Here is a 13918-nt window from a genome sequence, read left to right as displayed (position 1 = left end):
TCATTTTTATTTTATTTTTTAAGCAATGCCTAGTATTCCATTGTATGTATGTACCAAAGTTTCTGTATCTATTCTACTGAAGGACAGTTAGGTTGTTTCCATCATCTTGCCAAGGTGAACAGTGCAGCAATGAACATGATTGTGCACACGTTTGTTCATGCTTTCTTTTTTAGGGTATATATTCCAGTAAAGGTCTTTGTGGCTGTTATATAGTCCACTGTCAACTTGAGCGAAGGGATAGCGGTGTCCAGCCTGCCAATCATATCATAGCCAATGAACCCTCTGTGTGGACATGGCCTTTGCCTGAGGAATATGAGAAGTCCTGTCTTCCATCCAGGAGGCTGGACACATACTCTTCCTGCAAGCCATTAGACATGCTGATGGAGCCAGAGTCCTGGAGCCGGAGGAGCCATGTGGAAACCCACACCAACGCTGAATGTTTCCACCACCACTGGATCCATAAGACTTTCCACCACTGGCCTACTGTAATCTTCCTGCATTCAGTGTCATTGCATGGGTTGCGTGAGTCAGTAGAGGAATTTATAGATTGGTATTGGACATATGGGCTAATATCAGACTTATGAACTTGATCTGGACTGTGCTGGGATGTTTTCTTAATATATAATTTTTCTTTATATAAAGCACTTTCTTATACACAATTGATTGTCTATGAACTTGTTTCTTTAATCAACCTAGACTAACACAGTATTGCTACACTGTATGGAATATCTATTCCCAGTTGATTGAGGTAGGCTATATTGCTTTCCACAGTGACTGTACATACTTCTAAATCATCAAGGACTTTCCCAACTTGGGCATTTCATTAGAAAGCCTTTTCCAGGAGATATCTGATCAGAGCTCACGGGAGCAGATGAAAGGGGAGATGGAGAGAGTGGAGCACATCCTGGCCCACCAGGTCTTGAGGAGGATGTTCCCAATTAGAGCAGCCAGTCCACAGACAGGATAACATGGCTGGCCTCACTATGAGACATGACACCCCTCGCTGACCCATAGCCCTACAGGGGACAACACCAGAGACACAGTGTGGGAATTGCACCCAACCTGAGCCTACCACACCAAGGCAAAACACTAAGTGGGTGCAACAGAACAGCAAGGGAATGGAGCGGCAAGGTTCCCAGAGAATGCTGAAGGTGGACTTTGGGGCCAGGGCATGGTGTCCCAACAAACTGGACTGGAAAACACTCCGAAAGGCCAATAAAAAAAAATCCTCAAACTAACTACAAGCTTTTCTTTCTTGTGTTTTGTTTTGCTTTTTTGTCATTGGTTTGTTGTTGTTATTGTTTTGTTGTATATTGTTGCTTTATTTTGCTCTGTCTTGTTTTTGTGCATGTTATTATATCCGCAGGCCTATCTAAATAAGAGGCTGATGAACAATCTGGGATCGGCAGTTTCGGGGGGACATGGGAGAGGGGGAGGTGGGGGAAAGGTAATGGTGTTAACAAACCCACAGACAAGGGAACAATAAGTGACCCACATTGGTGGTGAAGGGTGTGGGAGGCCTGATAGGACATGATCAAGGGTAATGTAACAAAAAGGATTGCTAGCACCCTGGTGGGGACTGAGCATGACAGTGGGACAGGAGGAAAGTCCAGGGAAATAGAGGAAAGAGCTGGGAGGCAAACGGCATTTATAGAGGTCTAGATAAAGACATGTACATATGCAAATATATTTATATATGAGGGTGGGGAAATTGATCTATGTGCGTATATTTATAGGTTTAGTATTAAGGTAGCAGAAGGACATTGGGCTTCCATTCAAGTACTCCCTCAATGCAAGATTACGTTCTTCTATTAAATTAACATTCTATGATGCTCACCTTCCCGACACAACCGTTGAAGACAAATGGATGCATAAGCAAATGTGAAGAAAGCAGATGGTGCCCGGCTCTCAAAATATATAGAGTCTGGGGTCTAAAGGCTTGAAGGTAAACAAGCAGCCATCTAGCTCAGAAGCAACAAAGCCCACATGGAAGAAGCGCACTAACCTGGGCGATCATGAGGTGTCGAAGGGATCAGATATCAGGCATCATCAGAACAAAAAATCTTACCATAGGGAATGAGAGGGGAGTGTCGAGTGGAGACCCAAAGCCCATTTGTAGGCCACTGGACATCCCCTTAAAGAAAGGTCTCAGGGAGGAGACGAGCCAGTCAGGGTGTGAGGTAGCAACGATGAAAAATACAATTTTCCTCTAGTTCCTAAATGCTTCCTCCCCGCCCACTCTCATGATCCCAATTCTACCTTGCAAGTCTGGCTAGACCAGAGGATGCACACTGGTACAGATAGGAACTAGAAACACAGGGAATCCAGGGAGGATGATCCCTTCAGGACCAGTGGTGTGAGTGGTGATACTGGGAGAGTCGAGGGAGAGTGGGCTGGAAAGGGTAAACCAATTATAAGGATCTACATGTGACCTCCTCCCTGGGGGACGTACAACAGAAAAGTAGGTGAAGGGAGACATCGGACAGGGCAAGATATGACAAAACAACAATTTATAAATTATCAAGAGTTCATGAGGGTGGGGGTAGCAGGGAGGGAGGGGGAAAAAGAGGGGCCAATGCCAGCTGCTTAAGTGGAGAGCAAATGTTTTGAGAATGATGAGGGCAATGAATGTACAAATGTATGGATTATGATGAGTCGTATGAGCCCCTAATAAAAGATTTTTTTAAAAAAAGCCTTCTTCAACGCCCTTCCACCTCCCAATGGACTCTCATCTTTTAAATAGTGCTTTCTTAGGGAAGAGTAGGCTAGTGGTCCAATTATGACCTCTCATACTACCTCTACTTTTCCTTCAAAGCTCTTTAAAAAAAAAAGCATTTCTTCTACAGTAAAACCAGTGCAAGCCAGAGCCTGTGCAAGGCAGAAACGCATCAGAAGGAAAACTGAACTATTTCCCACTACAACTAGCAATAGAAAAGCAGTAAGGCTGTAACCTGTCAAAGATGGAAAACTTACGGCAGGCCAGTAGCGTTCAGTTCTCACAGGTTTCACTCAATATGATGAGCAAATAATAACAAGCAGTTGGACTAGATGAAGCAGAATGCAGCATCAGGATCAGAGGAAGGCTTATTAACAACCTATAATTCCCATGACACAGCCCTGTTTGAAGAAAGTGGCGGCGGGGGGGGGGGGGGGGGGGACTTGAAGTACTTGCTGGTGAAAATTCAGACTGAGGCCTTTTATATGAATTGCAACTCAAAGTAAAGAAAACCAAAATCGTCACATTAGGATTTTGACAAATAGACAAAACTCATGATAGATGGAGATAAGGTTGAAATTGTCAAAGCTTTCGTTTTACTTGGATCAATAATGAATACTCATGGAAGTATCAGTCAAGAATCTAAATGATATATTATATTAGGCAAATTTGCTGTATAAGATCTCATTAAGAGGCTGGGAAGTGGGGCGCCGCCCGGCCGGCCCCCGCAGGCCTCATTCCAGGGCTCATGGCCTGCACCCCAGCTGCCTGGAGCGCGGAGCTGCTATGGGTGCCTGCTCCAGCTACAGAGGGCAGCAACCCCCGCCCCCACCAAGGCGGTGAGAGATGCTTCTGCCAGCTTCCTGTACTAGAATGCGAGCTCCTTAAGGCCAGGACCAAGAACTTTACTCATTTTTACATCTCCATAGCATAACTTTCGGTACATAAAGAGTTAATCAATATCTGCTGAATAAATTGCTTTTAAAGCTAAAAAAAAAACCAACTCCTTAAAGTTCGAGGAGCAAGTACATCACTTTAAGGACTAAAGTGTGTGTGACCCAAGGCATGGTATTGTCAATGGCCTCATATGCATTGGAAAGCGGTGTAATTAAGGACGATCAGAGAATTAATGCATGTGAATTAGGACGTTGGTGAAGAATCTTGAAAGCGCCATGGATTGCCAGAACAAACAAATCTGTCTTGAAAGAAATACAAACAGAAAGCTCCTTTGAAGCGAGGATGGTGAGACTTCATCTCTTGAACTTTGGACATGCTATCCGGAGAGACCGATCAGTGGTAGGGACATATGCTTGGAAAAATTGAAGGCCTTGAATGAGATGTCCCAAATAGAGCCGTAATTGGGAGGCTTGTGCAAGGTACAATGGGCCCAAATAGAGCCGTAATTGGGAGGCTTGTGCAAGGCAGGGTAGTGTTTTGTTCTATTGTACCTGAGTTTTCTGAGTCAGAAGCAACTCAGCAGGACCTAACAACAACAGAAGAACAATCAGAAAAAAACAACTAAAGAAAATCTAAGAATTTTGTGGGATATCAAGAGGAATCATTTAGGTGTTTCTGGAAAGATGAGGAACTTAGACGAGCCACACAGACCCTAGACAACAAAGACACAAAAGGCCAAATGAAACAGATATGGATGATAATCCTGGAACTTCCACCAAACTGATCAAAAGTCGCCAGAGAGGAAACAAACGGGTGGATTGTCAGACAGACTGTAAGCAGCTTCACTTGCTCAGGACCAGCACAAGCTCCACATCAGTGTCTATCTATGAGAAAGTGAGATCCTACCCTATTTGCCACGTTCTTCTAGTGACCAGAGGAATGGCCCGCTCCCCCTCTCACCTACCCCGCACCGGGTTACACCCGACCCCTTCACCCTTACCCTCCACCCCCCACAACTCGTGCTCTGTCTGAGGTCAGAACCTCACGCTTGTATATTGGCTCCTGCAGCACCAACGCCATGTCTGGAAGTGCCGGAGCTCTGTCTCATCAGAAGAGAAGACTGCAAAGTGCATGGCAAGTGGTCTGTTGCTGGCTGCCTTGCGGCGGCCAAAATGTCTTCCACACCCACGCATCTTGCCTCAGCTGCCCTCTGGGCCCCAAAGAATTCCTTTCAAGGAACAAGCTTCCTGACCTCAGCCATCATCTACACCTGCAAGCTGATTTCTAGATCAGGGCCCTGACGCCCGATAGTAGCTGAGATGATAGAAATTCACCTGAGACCTTCCCTTAGCCCCATCACTGCGAGCTCCTTAGGCAACTCATGCTGAGCTGCCCACACCTCTACAGTCTTCTTCTCTCTGGGAGCTCCCTTTTTATCTTTTCTTGTTTTTATTTCTTCCTTTCCCTTGCCCTTCCTTCTTTTGCCTAGTTTTGTCCTTTAATATTCTTTTAGTTTTTTGCTTTTCTGTTTTCCTGCCCTTGTTTTGCTTGTTATTTTCCCCCTTTTTTCTTTAACTCTGTTTTTCCTCCATAACATTACAGAAGCTTCTATTAAACAAACAATAATATTAAAATAACAATATATTCTCCATCTATGTATAGTCACTTATTTTATTTTTTAACTTTTTATTGTGAGGTATGTGGGGGTTTGCATTTCCGATCATCATTAAAAAAAATCATTTTATTGGTTGCTCTTACAGCTTTTATAACAATCCATACATCCATTGTGTCAAGCACATTTGTACATATGTTGCCATCAGCCTTTTCAAAATATTTCTTTTTACTTGAGCCCTCGGTATCAGCTCATATTTTTCCTCCCTCATCCACCCTCCCACCCTCATGAACACTTAACAAATTAAACATTATTATTTTCCTATCTTACACCATCTGCTGTCTCCCTTCACCCTAGTTTCTGTGTTCGCCACCCTGGGTGGGAGGGGGTTATACATCGATCATTGCTCTTGGTTCCCCCATTTCTCCCCCACCTTCCCTCTACCCTCATGGTATCAATAACTCCTATTATTATTCCTGAGAGGTTTATCTGACCTGGGTTCCGTGTGTCGAGAGCTCTTATCTATACCAGTGTACATCCTCTGGTCTAGCCGGATTTGTAAGGTAGAACTGGGGTCATGATAGTGGGGGGAGGAAGCATCAAAGAGCTAGAGAAATGTCGTGTGCTTCATGGGTGCTGTACTTCACGTTGGCTGGCTCGGTCCTTCCTTGTAACCTTTCTGTGAACGGATGTCCAATTGTCCACAGATGGATGGGCTTTGGGTCTCCACTCCAACCCCCCTCATTTACATTGGTATGGTTATTTTGGGTCTCCTGATGCCTGATACCTGATCCCGTTGACACCTGTGATCACACAGGCAAAGCAATGAAGTCCCTGAGGAATCCTGAAAATAGACTTCAGGGTTGGAGGGCAGGGGTTGGCACCTCATCAGACACGATCCGAATACACTCATAAGGGTCAGCAGACAGACCTGGAACTATTTATAGGCCCCTTTTTCTTCTTCCTTTTCCCCCAGGCCTATCTATTTAAGATAGACAAGACAAACTGCAAATGCACAGCGAGTGGACATCTTCGTCCATTCGGGTAGTTGCAGGACATCCAGAATGAGGTTTGGCATCAATCGACATTTTGCTTTTTGGGAAAGGAGAAAACCACTCGTACACTTGAGTTTTTCTCACAGCATTGTCCTTGTAAGCTGTGTTGAACATTATAACAGTTTCTGGGCATTTTTCCCGAGCAGGAAACAAAATTTGAGAGCCGCACGCTGTTCTCTTAAATCGTCCATCACAAAAACTGAGGTTCAAGAGAAACTGCTTTTTATGAAAGCAATTCACTGTAACCAGAGAGAACCTCCCCAGGAGATACTACTGAGTACACTTATAAAATCTCTGCTCTGCTCAGTGCAATTCTAGTTTTGGGGGGGTACCCCCTTGTACATATAGCATATCATTGCATAGTTCGATCACATCAAGCAGTTTTGTACAATTGTTACCACAATCAGTTTCAAAATACTATTTTCCTTACCTTTCTCGACTCCTTGACATTGGCTCCCCTTCCCCCACTCCCTGGTGTGGGGGGAGGTCAGATGGTTACAGACATCTTCCCTGAAGGCAGTCACTGCCAGACTGCTGTCTCAACCTACCACAGGGGTGGGCCTGCTCCCTGCTGCTGGGGACAATGGATAACTTCTCCCTGAAGCTTGCAACCATTAGCTTGGTTCCTGTAGGTGGGGTTTACACCCTACTGCTAATGGTTCTTATGGAGAGCCAGCTGCCATCCTGACTCTAGGATCCGCCCATCTTGTCACATGTGAACCCCCAATCCCTCCTTTTCCTATTGTGTGGCTACCCCTAGATCACTCCCTCTCACTGCTGTGTAACATAGTGCAACCCCTTCCTGTGAAATATGTCTTCACCTGTGATTAGGGGGTTTGCATGTCCCCAGGGAACATAAAAGCCTTGGTCAGCATTAAAAATTCCCTCTCTGCCTCCACGTGGGCCACCAAGCGGGACTGAGATGGCATGCTACCATGAATTGTATCTGACTCCATTTATTTCAATATTTTTCTTCTATCTCTCATGCTCTCTATAACTTTACTATGATCTTTACTTATTATCGTTGTACAATTGCGCCTACTGGACCTGTAATGATGTGTTAGGGGCTGACTTCTCCTGACACCCCGGCATGGTACACCCCATGAAACCCTAATTTTACTTGCTGTCCCCATAGGTTTATCGATCCCGAGTGTGCATGCCTTCTTTGTTGAACTGTCAGTTCGTGTCCTCTGACCACTGTTTTTATGATTGTCTTTTTCTTATTGAGGTATGTGCAGTTCTTTATAGAGTTTAGAGATTAGTTCCTTCTTCGATGTGTCTTTACCTCCAATTTTTCTTTTGGCAGGTTCTCTTTTTAGTCTTTGATGAAGCCTTTTGACACTCACGTGTTTTATTGTTAGGAAGTTCCAGTCATCTATTTTGTCTTTTGCTGTGTGTGTGTGTGTGTGTGTGTGTGTGTGTGTTTCATGTTTGGTAACTTGTTTATGTCCTATACAAGGGCACTTAACTTCATATGCATATGATGAAACTGAAAATCCCATGGCTTGGGCCAGGACACACTTTATTCCTCAAAGTAACATCCTTGTATTTCAATATTCGAAAGAGGTCATGTGCAGCAGATTTGCTTAAAGCAACTCATCTTTTGATTTCTTGAACTGCTGTGTCCATGAGCATTGATTGTGGATCCAAGCAAAATGAAATTCTTGAGAACTTCAACTTTGTCTCCATTTATCATGGTGTTACCCATTGGTCCAGTTGTGAGGATTTTGGTTTTCCTTAACATTGAGCTGTAATTCATGCTGAAGGGTTACTATTTGGGGGCTAGAGGTGGGTAGTTATCTCTCAACATTTTTCTCCATCTTTTGAAAATACTTTAACATCATTATTTTTAATGAATTCCAACTCCTTTTATTCCCCAGGACAGTATTTTGGCTCTGTATTTTCAAACTCAAACTCACTGCCATTGAGTCAATTCCAACTCAGAGTGACCCTGTAACGGAAAAACTCATTGCCATTGAGTCAATTCTGACTCGTGGCGACTCTGTATGACAGGGTATAAGTGGCCCTGTGAGTTTCCTAGATAAACTCTTTACCAGAGTAGAAAACCCCATCTTTCTCCAAAGGAGCACCTGGTGGCTTTGAACTGGGGACATTGTGGATCAAAGTCTAATGCTCAACCCCTACACTACCAGGACTCCAATCATGACTCTATAGGACAGGGTAAAATTGCCTCTGAGGGTTTCTGAGACGGTAACTCTTTACAGGAGTAAAAAGCCTGACCTTTCTCTTGTGAAAGTGGCCACTTGTTTTTATCAGCTGGTCTTGCTTCTTCATGTGACCTGAGATTGTTTTCTCTGACACATCATGATGCAAACTGTTGGAGGTGTGAGGGTGCTTGGGTCATTTAGAACACTGGTTGTCAAGTGGTGTGAAAAAGGAATAACAAAAGCCACAAAACTAAAATCAAGCAATCACCTGGCAGTAACACAAATGAAAAAGAAAAAAACAGGATAAACCTGCAGCCAAACACAGGAATGTGAGCCCTGGACCTACCGTCTTAGCACACCCAGGGCCAGCAGCTGCTTTCTCTTTCCCAGTCACCATCCTGTGCTCATCAAAGCCTCGCCTGTATTCATCGGTCTGTGCAGGTGGAATACGGCCTCTTTTTCAGATTAAAAAAGCCAGTGGTGTTTTATCAAAACCTGCGGATATAACCACATCAAATACACAGTTGAAGACTGGCTCCTGGTTTTGCTGAAGACCCCTTTCTCACAGTTGCTTTCTGTGACCATCAGAGAGTAGGAACACTATGCCATGTTTTTCCTGTTAGGGCTGGCAGTTTATTAATACAAAAGAAACGACACATAAAAAAGAAAACCAAAGAACCCCAACCACATGCTTGCTTTTTAACACAGGACAATCCTGGGTGCCGCAACCTTCACCAAAACCTTGTGCTGGAGCATGTGGGGGTCCCAGTTTCTGCCATCTGGAAAGCATAATGGTTTGGGTCACAGGGAGCCAGCTGTGGAGAACCTGGCATGGCTCAATCCTCCTTTGTTAGTTTTGAGGAGCCCTGGCCGTGTAGTGGTTATGCGTTGGGCTACTAACCTTAAGGTCAGTAGTTTGAAACCACCAGCTGCTCTGCATGAAAGTGCTGCTAGGCTTTCTACTTCTGTAAAGAGGTACCGGTCTTGGAAATCCACAGAGGCAGTTCTCCCTGATCTTTAGGGTTGCTATGAATTGGAATCAACTTGATAGAAGTGAGTTGTCTTTTGGTTTCGGTAGGTTTGCTGTACTGTGTGATGTTTCTGACTGGCCTGAGCCTTTGTCAGACTGCCCTTGCTGCCGCCATAGGTATGTAGAAGACGGGACACAACTAGCTGCCCTGTACATCAGGTCTGGCCCAGTAGCTGCCATTCACATGGTGGGCGTGAGGATCTGGGGGAGTTGGGTGAGGGGGGGTGAGGGTGGGCGTGCCTTCTCTCTTTCTTAAGCTTGTGATAAAACAGGAGATGTTATGCTACTAGTTGGGCTGAAGTTAGTCTCAGTTGTCCTCTCTGGTTATCAAAGGGGAGCTTGCCTAGGGCTACAGGTGGAGTGGATTGAGTCTAGAAAGTGGAGATTTCACTGATGACTGGTAGGTGTGTATGGCTCTCTCAGCTAACCTTTCCTTGGAAGCCAAGGGCTTCACGTTTCTCTACCTGCCCTCTCTGTTTTCTATCTATGTCTATGTCTGTCTGCTGTGTTTACTGGAAGACATATTTTGTTTTACTTTTCTTTTTAATTATTGAATTATTTGTTGTTATTGTTGTTGCTATTGTTTGCCAGTTTGCCTCTGTTTGTTTTATTTTGAAGGCTGTTTTGTTCTGTTTCCTTTTGTTGTCACATTTAACTGGAGACAGCCACTCCAGCCCACATCTACTAGGCTGGGGCCCTTATTTACTCCTTTACCATCTGACTATAAATAGATAGCCACAAATCAACCAAATCATCCCTCAACTGTACCAGATGAACACCAGACAGAACGCGGTACAACTTCCACTTGGTTACAACCCCGAAGAGATAGGTGGTGGGTCTTTAACATCTCACCAATGCATAATCAGCAATGCACAACCACAACAATGTCTCAGAGACACCTTCAGTTCACATGAAGAACCAAAGCTACCCAAACAGTGCCTCAACCGAGTTTCCAATCGTGAGCCAATATGGCCCTTCTAGCTCTAGTTCTTCAGGGGGGGTTGATAAACTCTAGCCCCTACATCTGTGATTGTAATCCCATTTTGGAGTTGTCTGCTGTGTCAAATAGAAAGAGATTTTGAGTTCCTGCCTTACCACACTCATTTCCTTGGGAATATTCTCTACAGAAGGTAAAACTAGAACTCTATCAAAGCCACTCGGGTGATCTCCCTTCATGACTGATTAGAAACTCTGGTAGTGTAGGGGTTATCCATTGGGCTGTGATCTGCATGGTTGGCAGTTTGCAGACACTAGCAGCACCACAAGACGTGGGGTAAATCAGTGGAAACGTCTGATGGTCCCACAGTGTTAAGGAGGACTAAACAAGGGCATTCTATTCACCCCAGCCAGAAGGAGTTTAATGATGGGAATTCCCACCTGGGACTATTTGAAGCAGAAGCCTAGCTAACTGATCAAGATAAGGACTCACAAGGGGGCCAGGGTCTTTTAATCCAAATCCCAGTAGGAGACTTGAAGTCATATGCACATGCGTAGATAAAATGGTCCAGGGTGGGGTAGAGACCTTCTTGGGGCTCCTAGACACAGCCCAATGTACTGTAATTTCCAAACTTGTCAATAAATATTGAAGGGGGTCTAAGATTAGACTCTCAAGACATAGGGAAGCAATGCTTGATGGTACTAATAGCTTGGATGAGAATTGGATATTTAAATAGATCTTGTATGAAGTAGCTGTATCTCCTTTACTTGGATGTGTTATTGGTATGGCCATTATGTCTAACTGGGAGTACTCATTCTATCTCAGCAGTTCTCAACCTGTGGGTCGTGACCACTTTGGGGGTCAAATGACCCTTTCACAGGGGTCGCCCAATTCAGAACAGTAACAAAATTACAGTAATGAAGTAGCATCGAGAATAATTTTATGGCTGGGGGTCACCACAACACGAGGAACTATATTAAAGGGTCTCAGCATTAGGAAGGTTGAGAACCCCTGCTCTATCTGACATAGTAAAGTCAAAGTCATTGACGTTTTCTCTTAGTCCAATATTGACTATACATGCTAAAGGGAAGCCATTGGAATTGCCTGACTCCTCGCAGATTGCTAATTTGAAGTGGTGTAGCTTACTTGGTGGACAAAAAAAGGTTATGCATTTAGTAAGGACATTGTAAAGGCTGTAGTGTTGATGCCAACAAGTTCTTGGTAGGACAGTCCTATCTGGCCCGTGAAAAAGGCACACGGTTCATGGAGATCGACAGTAGTCTATTGAGGCCTACATAAAATAGTGCCACTTGTGACTTCAGCTGTTCTCGACATGATATCAATGGTGCAGAAAATACATCCAGCTAAAGGAGACCGGCACTTAGTGACTGATTCTGCAAATGACGTTTCTCTGTCTCCAACTCAGCAGATGAACTTTGCTTTCATGGGTTTCTTCAGGGCTATTTGAGTTTTGCAGCCTACTACCAGAGCATGGTTAGAAGAAACTTAAACTTGGGTGCAGATTTCAAGTGTAGTGATAAATGACATAGACATACTAATATCAAACAAGGAAGAACAGGCTACTAGGACAGATTGGCAAACAACAGTGACCCACATTACTAAGAGAGACTGATTTTTACTCCAGCAAAAAGCCAGGGCCCTGCCCAAACGGTGAAATTCTTGAAAATACCCTGGACAGGGACACACTAATGACATTTCACAGGCAATTAAAAACAAGTTGTTGTTGCTACCTTCCCCTAAGACTGAGCAGGATGCCCAATGCTTGGTGGGCTCATTTGGATTTTGGAAGATTCATATTCCAGATCTGGGAACGTTGTTAGCTCCCATCCATAAAACCACTTAGAAGAAAACTGCCTAAGCGAGGGCCTGAGCAGCAGCAGGCTATGTCTGAGTTCCAGAAAGCTGTCTCACTCGCCTTGTCTTTAGGTTTTTTATGATTCATATTCAGATATTATTTTTGGAAGTGTCTGACACTGTGCTTATGCAAACGGGAGCCTATGACAAAAACCCGAGAACACTGTCCGATGTTGGCCATTGCAATTCTGGACCAGAAAATGCCCATATGCTGCCCATGTGCGCTCTCCTTCCAGATGAGGAGGACAGGGGCAGGGTCACCACTGGATGAATTTCTGCTGGTCAAGGGAGCAGAGCCTGGAGAAGAGGGAATGGAGCAGGACAATTCTTCCCCTTAGCTCCTGGAATTGTTCTTCTCCTGCCGAATACTGTGCTTCCAGGACCAGGAGTCCTGCTGCAAGTGTCAGAAGCAGGGCGACCCCTCACTAAGAGACTGTAACTAAATCCCTGCATTCCTACGTCAGAGTTGCAAAGGGCCTGATGGGATGGATCGCACCTTTCCCCCATCCAGCAAACAGGCTTTACGGTGAATAGTGCCGTACTGCCTAGGGGTCCCCAGAACCTACTGATCTTGCAGCTCTGCCACCCTCTTTCTCCAGACACCCACCAGGCTCTCGAATTAAGTGTCCACAGTGGCACAGATGGGCTATGCGTGGGCTCAGCAACATGGACTGTCACTTCTCAAGGCCAATTTGGCTACTGCCACTGCTAAGTACCCAATCTGCCAGCAGCAGAGACCAACACTGAGTCAGAAATGTGGGACCATCCCTTGGGGGAGAGAGAGCAACCAGTAGCCCAGTGGCAGGTTGAATACATAAATCCCCTTCTAGTGTGGAAAAGGCACTGTTTTGTTCTCGTCAGAATAGACACTCAGCAGACATATTTGCCTTCTCTACACACCATGCATCTGCCCAAGCTACCATTTGACTTAACAGTATGCCTTACCTACCCACATGGTACCCCACACAGCCACACCTCAGATCAGGAGAATTACTTCATAGCAAATAAGGTGTGCCAGTGGGCCCATGATCATGGAATACACTGGTCTTACCACATCCCCATCATCTTGAAGCAGTTGGCTTGGTAGAATAATCAAATGTCCTTCTAAAGACACAGTTATGGTGCCAGCTAGGTTGCTGTATTAAAACGTTGTGGCAATGTTCTCTAGGAGGCTCTTAACCGTAATGCAATCTATGATTCTGTGTCTCCAATATCTAGCATTCATGAGTCCAGAAGCCACGAGGCAGTAATGGAAGTGGCATCATTCACTATTGTCCCACTCACAACATGTTGGTCTCCTGTCCCTTTGGCCCTATGCCCTTCTGGTAAGGAGGTCTCAGTTCCAAAGAGAGGAATATTTCCACCTGGAGACACAGCACTGATTCTATTGAAATGGTAGTTAAGGGTGTTTCCATGCCACTCTCCTCGTGCCTCTGAAGCACACAATGGGATAAAGAAGAATGTGATATTTGGGTTTTGTGTCAACTTACTGAGCCAGAATTCCCAGTGCTTTGACACTTGAGACCTAGTTATCACCCAGCATGTCACCTAGCACAGTGTAATCATTTCCATAATGGGATCTAATCTGACCAGCCCCAAAGTAATAAGAATATTCTGATAAAGAGTAC

The sequence above is a fragment of the Tenrec ecaudatus genome, chromosome 12 (assembly GCF_050624435.1).
Source record: "Tenrec ecaudatus isolate mTenEca1 chromosome 12, mTenEca1.hap1, whole genome shotgun sequence".
Lineage (NCBI taxonomy): Eukaryota > Metazoa > Chordata > Mammalia > Afrosoricida > Tenrecidae > Tenrec > Tenrec ecaudatus.
The sequence above is the reverse complement of the archived record's forward strand: the minus strand, read 5'-3'. Positions refer to the sequence as shown.